We start from the raw sequence: 7,245 nt of genomic DNA on the forward strand, positions 1-7,245 counted from the left end.
GAGGTAATTGAGGGGTAAAACGATAATTTGATCCAGTTGGTATTATAAACAATCATGAAGGACTAACTTACTATTATTGGTCTATATTCGTGGACACAAATATATCTACATTGAGAAGAATTTAGTTGTAAGTCTTTAGTGGAGTGTACACACAGTTAACGAATATTGATTAATGTGGTTAATGAGTTTAGCCAATTAATCTCATATTGTTGTAGCTTCTAATATGTAGGTCAATTAGGTCTATTTCTTAGCTCATAAAGTGTAAGCAGATTTATTTATATTGGCTGTATTTTGAAATGATCAAAGTTACTTTGGAAATTAGTTTAATGTATAGTGATACATTATAATATAAAGTTTGTCGAACTTTATTATATAAATTTAATTTTGGATATAATTCAAAACTAATTTATGAGCGAGAAAATATTTAAATGCATTCAAATAATAATTTAATGTGAATAGAATTCATATTAAAATTATTGATTATGAGATAAACTTATATTTGAATGTGATTCAAATTTAATTTAAGTTAAATATAAGATATTTAATTTAGCTATTAATTAATAGTTTAGTTTTATTTTATTTAATTAAATTTTCTTAAATTAATATAAAACTATAAGATATTGGATAGATATTCATTAAATAAATATTAATTAATTATGATTTAATTAATTATTAACTAATTGATTAATAGTTAATTAATTAGTAGATTTGAAATTTGTATTAATTTAATATTTTTTAAAATTAATATAATCTTATGATTCTCTCCTACTTCATGAAGGTCCAGGAAGGAAAGAGAGTTATAAATATGCATAAAAAAAAACAGTTTTTCTTAGGGAAATTTTTAAAATAGAAGAATCGACAAACTATTTATGGTCCATAGCAAAATTTTAATCCAACCCTAAAATGGATTACCAAAATTTTAATACAAGCCCAAAATATCCATTTGTTTTTACTATAAAATGTAAAATACTTTTCATTTTATTTTATTTATGTAAATTTTCCAATTAATTAATAGTTTAGTTTAATTTTATTTAAGTAAATATGATTTAATTAAATTAATTACAAACTATAAGACATTGGAGAGATATTAATTAATTATGAATTAATTACAAATTATAAGATATTTGAGAGATATTCATGAAATATTACTTAAATATGATTTAATTAATTAATTAATAGATTTGAAATTTCTATTAATTTAGTATTTTTTAAATCAATAGAATCTCATGATTCTCTCATACTCTATCAAGGAAAGGGAGTTATAAATATGTAAAAGAAAATTAGTTTTTAATAATAAAATAAAACCTATCATTTTGCTCTCTGCAAAAATAGTTTATCTCTAAACATTTTTGACATTTTCATTGGTTTCCACAAACCAATTTCACCCCAGGGGATATGAAAGTTTCTGGCGGGTGGTGTCCAAAATTTGGAGTTTTTGTAGATTCAGAAGCATCAAACTACGTAAGTTTAACATTCTTTGTATATTTTAATTTAAAAGCATTCTTAGCCTTTAAGTTATAGTAAGAAAATTAGTTTATGTATTATTTTGACAATGTATTGGTATTTTGGAATTTCCAATTAAATTGAGGAATTGTTCTGTAAAATATTTTGCTGTCTAGCGCTTTTACCCTTCATCATGCGCGACCAACCCGATTTCCTATGTCAGTGATCACCGTTGGGCTGTTTTTTAGCTGTTTTGAGCTATTACGATATTTTTGTAAATTTTAAGGAAACTTTTGAATATTTTTATGTTCAAAGGACTAAATAAGGAATAAATAAAAAAAATTCAGATCAAGGAGGCTTAAGAGAATGAAGAGGAATCTCACGAACAAGACTCTATTCAAATGTAGGAGTAACACATCGATTTTAAAGTGATTTATAAAACATGGCTTCAATCTCCAGAAGCAATAGCTTGTGAATAACAAACTGTTTTAAGCGCTATTTATTAAACATGATTTTAAGCTGAAATGATCTACAAAGCATAATTTCAAGTTATTATTTATGATAAATGTTTATGAATTGATGTTCAAGTTATACCATGTTTGAATAATTTCATGAACAAGTTCAAGAAAAATATTTCAACGTTTTCAAATGTTTCTCTATGCCCAAATATATCATGAGAACAAATTGTATACATGTGGTTAACTCCATACTGATGGTAGGGTTGACGAGCCTGTAGTTTATGGGTCATCATGAAGGGTATATATATTTATGCCTTGTTCACACGAGATTATCTTTAGATCTACATAGGTGAGACCAGCTCATCAGCGATGACTCAATAAGCCTCCCATTTCAGGGTAAGATCTGGTGGATAGCTGGAGACATTAGATGCAAGACGAAATTCACTCCTACCCACTTTAGGGTTAATAGATAAGTTGTTCTTTTAAGCACTAAATCCAAGTTTTGAAAAAGTGGCCCCACCCTCTCATTGGCCCGAGTGGGATTAAGTTTATAGGTTGGACCTTAAACCAATTGTTCAATAGTGGATCAGTGAGATTTAAGGAGCAAGATGTAGTCTTGGGTAAAACGATATTTTGACCCAATCAATGTTACAAATAACCTGTGAAGGATTAACTTACTGATCATGGTTTTATCAAATGGACACAAATATATCTAGAGTTAGGGGAGTGCAACTGCGGGACTTTAGTGGAATGACCCGTTAGTTAACAAAAGTTAATTAACTTGGTCTAAAAGAGTTTAGCTAGTTAATCTTGAATCGTTGGAGCCCATGATCAATAGGTCCACTGTGTTCCCCGCTAGCTCATATGGAATAAACTTAGAACAATGTGATAGAATAAATCAATTGTTCGAATTGGGAGTAGAGAGAGAAACCGACAAGTATGTGTGATATAGCCATCGGTCTTCTGATTTGAAATAGAGCTTTATGTTTAAATAAGATTTAATTACTATAAATATGAATACATATTCATACTAGAAAGCTTGGAATGGATGGAAATGATCAAAGTTGTAAAAAGTCAAAATGTTGATTTTTTTTACTTTGAAAAGTCAAATTTTGACCGACCTTATATTCAAATGTCATTTGACTTTTGGAAAAATGAATGCAGATTCATGCTTGGGAGATCGAAATTAGTCAAGACAGACAAAATGGTAAAAAGTCAAAATATTGATTTTTGACTTGAAAGGTAAAATGACCATTTTACCCTTGAACTAAGTTAGTGGGAAAATCAAACATTTTGTTAGATAATCCCACTAACACTTAGTGGGATATGTGACTACATGAGATGTAGACACCTAATCCACTACGTTCAACTAATTGTTAGTGGAAGTAGTCACAAATTAATTACATGCACTTTTGCATGTAATTAGTTATAAATAGGGTTGCTTTCTTTTTATTGAATTTTTTTTGCCCTTTTCAAGTGATTTTAGAAATTACTATTTTATTACTCTCCAAAATCTCAACCAAACTTATACCTTCCTTTTTTCCTTTATCTCCCTTATTTTCTTCACCAAATTGGACCCCACAACTCGGTTCTAAGTTCGAAGATTAGTGGGTCAATTATAGTGGTTGTCCCGATTTGTGTACGTGAGGAGATATTAAGGTTTTTTTGAAAAGCATCAAAGGTAATATTCCCTAAACCTTAAATTGTTTAGTTTAGGGTTCCATGTTAATTAGAGGCAATTAGGCAGAATTTCGATTCTTTTTCCACTATGCATGTCTTAGTTCTATCAATTTACTCAAGAGTTTATACTTTTATGTTTGATATATTTTTACTTGGTATTTATAAAAGAAAATTCAAATGGGTCACTACGGTTTCAAAGTATTTTTAAGTTTATAGACTTTCGCTGTTAAATGTTTCAGAAAATTTATTGACAGAAGGCTTCGAGTTGTAAGTTAGAGAAAAAATAAAAATCTGGAAAAAAAATTACATAAGTAAGACTTAATCTTTGGTTGGAGGGGAGGTTGACAAGCATAATAACCACTAAATTATTTACAAATATTAAGTATTAATTGATTTTGTTTATACATATTATATACATACAATAAAGTTGAGGGGGGCTTAGCCCCCTGGGCCTATACTAAATCCTTCGGTGCAAGCAAGGATTAGTTAGAGTTATTTCGAAGATGAATACTTCAGCTAACATCACACCACATCTCGATCCAAGCAAGCAGGTGCTCGAGATGGGGTGTGACAAAAATTCTACATTAGTTTCTAAATTTTGTACCTTTGGTTCCTATACTTAACGTTTAAGAATGTCTGTTTTGGTCCTAAAATTTTGAAAAAACTCACTTTGGTAAGTCTTTACGATGGTGTGACTTATATAATTGGAAATATCCAAGTACATATAAGTTGAAAAAGTAAAAAAAAGTAAAATACAATGACAATGCATTAAAACGATGACAACCAAATTACCATCTAACATTTAATTAAAAATTAAAATCCTAAATTATTAAAAACTATTATTTTATTTGAGCCATCCAAGTCATCTAATTAGAGACGGAAATAGAATTTAAACCGATAAAAGATCAAACTAAAATTTAAACGATTATTCAATCTTTTATTTTCTTTTTCGTCCATTCCGGTTAAATCTCAACTCTCCGTTTGAATTTCATCCAATGGCTAATGAGCACTTCAGTTTTCCTCCAACTGATCGGATGGTTTATTTTGTTATAATGCATCCTCGCGTAGAATAGTATAACTCATGCACATCAAGAAAAACCCTAATCGAGAAAACCCTAGCCGCGAAGACCCCTTCCCCCATCTTTATAAAGCGACCTTCATCCTCTCAACTCCATACTCGAAAGCATATTTCTGCTCAGTTAGTCTAGCGTTTCCGTAATCTGTGGTTATTTCTCAGTCATCTTTCAATTCTTTTTTTCGTATTCTTCAAAATCTTCTGAATTGAAGGGGACGGTGACGATTGTATCTAAAGGTCTCGTTCGTCGTAACTGGCTGTGTGAAATGGCCTTGACGACCATCCTGATATATCACCACCCATATTCTGAGTCCCTTTTTTTCTTATCAATTTCTTTTCATTCCCTAGCTTTTTTATAAACGGTTTTGATTTTGTTTGCAAGAATTTTGGTTTGCTTTTTTTTCTTATCAATCTTCTTTTCATTGTCTACCTTTGGTTCAGATGGCCGATGATTAAATTATTTTTTTGACAAGCATATGTCTGAATTTATGCATGTTGACATCTCTAATCTTCTCTATGAGGCCGCTTGCATTATCCTTATTATTTATTAGTTGATCTGTGATGTGATGCGGGTAAAATGTTTTGTTGGTTCTGCTATCTTAAAATTGATCTGTTGATGGGATTTGAGTTCAGCCCCTGTCTGTGATGAGGAATTTGGTATTCGTACTGTATGATCATTTGTGATTACAATTACCTCTACTGCCTTCCTTCTGAGACTTGTGTATAATGTTCTGTATTTTTTTTCTTTTGTTTTGAATTTGTGTTCTTGAATTCGATGAACGATTAAATGAGTGGGTCATATGATGATCGTAAGCATAGTTCAACTGAATGTACTATGATTATACATCGTTTTTAGTCTTTCGCTCCTATCTGATGACCCTTTTTTCCTTTTCACTGCCAAAGTTTTTCTTCAGGCGAAGCTCAATGGATCCATAGTTGGTTTTCATTTTATTTTTTCTAATTAGTTTCTACGAAGCATTCTCTATTGAAACCATGTTTACCAACTTATTTATGCTGTTTCTTTGTTAGCTTTTGAATTGTGTTAGTTGGGTTATGTTTGAAATTGGATTCCGTGATGTTGATGAACCATCAGTGAATACATTTCACCCAGAGTCTACAACGTATAGTCATGGTAATTTTGTGTTTTGAGTGTACTAGGAAAATAGGAGTATTTAGACTCTGCTTGTACATACAAGGGATATGGGAATGGGTAGTTTGGAATGATTTGTGGCAAATTGTATGTGTTGTGAATTGAAATAGGAACATAGATATACGTTCATATGGTTGTGAATTAAAAACATGGTAGCTGTAGCTTATAAAGTAGACTTGTCTTCAGGAAATTCAGTTTACCTGATAATAAGAGGAAGTGCTCCCTTTTGAAATGGTTTAAATAAAACGGCTCAAGAATTGTGACGCGATTCAACAAAGCAGAGACTGTTGATGCATTGGTCGGGTGGTTGTGAAAGACGAAGGATGAACTAAGGTTGACTAACCACAGGATAACATGGCGAAACACACTCTGTGGGACTGAAAGCAAACATTATGGGCATGATAAGGAGAAAGACTCGGGAATAAGAGTCGAAGGTTTTTCGAAGGTGTACTTTCGAAGTAGTATATGGTTACTCTTATGGTTTAAATAGGAAGGAAAAATCATATCTTGTTTGCAATAGTATATTGAAAAATTAAGCAGTCGTGCATAGCGTATTTCTCAACTTGAAGCTTTGATGAGGAACTTTTTAAAGGAAAATCATACATGATGTAAGTGTTTAATTAACCGCGTAAGTAAATAGCTATGCTAAAATGATATTTCCTTAGTGTTTTGCTGCATTTGTTGAATTAGACAATAAGTTGGTCAATTTTTACCATCTGATTTTGAGCGAACAGGTAGAGAAAGACGAGAGGTGGAAATAATGAGATCAAACTTGTAAAAAGACCATTGAAATGATGTGAAACGATGGATGATTATATTCTTGCGACTATATGTGAAGCATGAGTAAATTGAAGGGATAATTAGAGCTGTTTTTAGGTGTCGTTTTGAAAAATGAAAGATAGGATATGTTCATGAATAACATAATTTTGAGAACTTTCTTGGAACGATGTCAATGGTTATTTAGATTGTCTATTTATGAGTTCTTCATGTAATGTTTAGAAGTTTAACAATGTTCATGAATGTGCTATTTGTGTTGCAACAATTCTCATGAGTGTATGAAGACTTGGTGAACTGATTGTTCAATATTTTCACTCACAATCACAAATTGGCTTCTTCGTGTGGCCCTTAGCCCAAAGTTTCCTTAATTCTTCTAATGAAAGCTTATGGTAAAAAAAACTTTAAAGATGTTTGAATTTCTTCCATTTTATAGCTTTTTTTCGTGGAATCTTTTCGTGTTAGAATAATTACTACCTTTGATGGTGTCTTTATCATATCCTTTATTGGATTGGGTAAGGCTTATGGGGAATTCCTTTCAAAGTGAAACCATAGGTCGACTAAGAAATCAATGCCTGTCATATAACCCCAACGTCTTCCTTCAGACATTAGGCTTCACTCAAATTCTTTGAGCCTTCTCTACTACAAAATCATAGATCTTTCAG

The 7,245-nt window shown here is 31.0% G+C and overlaps 3 non-coding genes across 3 annotated transcripts; all 3 read left to right on the top strand.

The window, feature by feature from the left end:
- The first annotated feature begins 4,869 nt into the window (after positions 1–4,869).
- Positions 4,870–4,970, top strand: LOC116401855. The gene has a single exon (XR_004214259.1). It is a non-coding gene; the product is annotated as a small nucleolar RNA Z43 (small nucleolar RNA).
- A 323-nt stretch (positions 4,971–5,293) lies between these two features.
- On the top strand, positions 5,294–5,374 carry LOC116401860. Its single transcript, XR_004214263.1, has one exon. It is a non-coding gene; the product is annotated as a small nucleolar RNA U83 (small nucleolar RNA).
- A 73-nt stretch (positions 5,375–5,447) lies between these two features.
- LOC116401853 lies at positions 5,448–5,538 on the top strand. Its single transcript, XR_004214257.1, has one exon. It is a non-coding gene; the product is annotated as a small nucleolar RNA snR60/Z15/Z230/Z193/J17 (small nucleolar RNA).
- The last annotated feature ends 1,707 nt before the right edge of the window (positions 5,539–7,245 follow it).

The sequence above is a fragment of the Cucumis sativus genome, chromosome 1 (assembly GCF_000004075.3).
Source record: "Cucumis sativus cultivar 9930 chromosome 1, Cucumber_9930_V3, whole genome shotgun sequence".
In the NCBI taxonomy this organism is placed as follows: domain Eukaryota; kingdom Viridiplantae; phylum Streptophyta; class Magnoliopsida; order Cucurbitales; family Cucurbitaceae; genus Cucumis; species Cucumis sativus.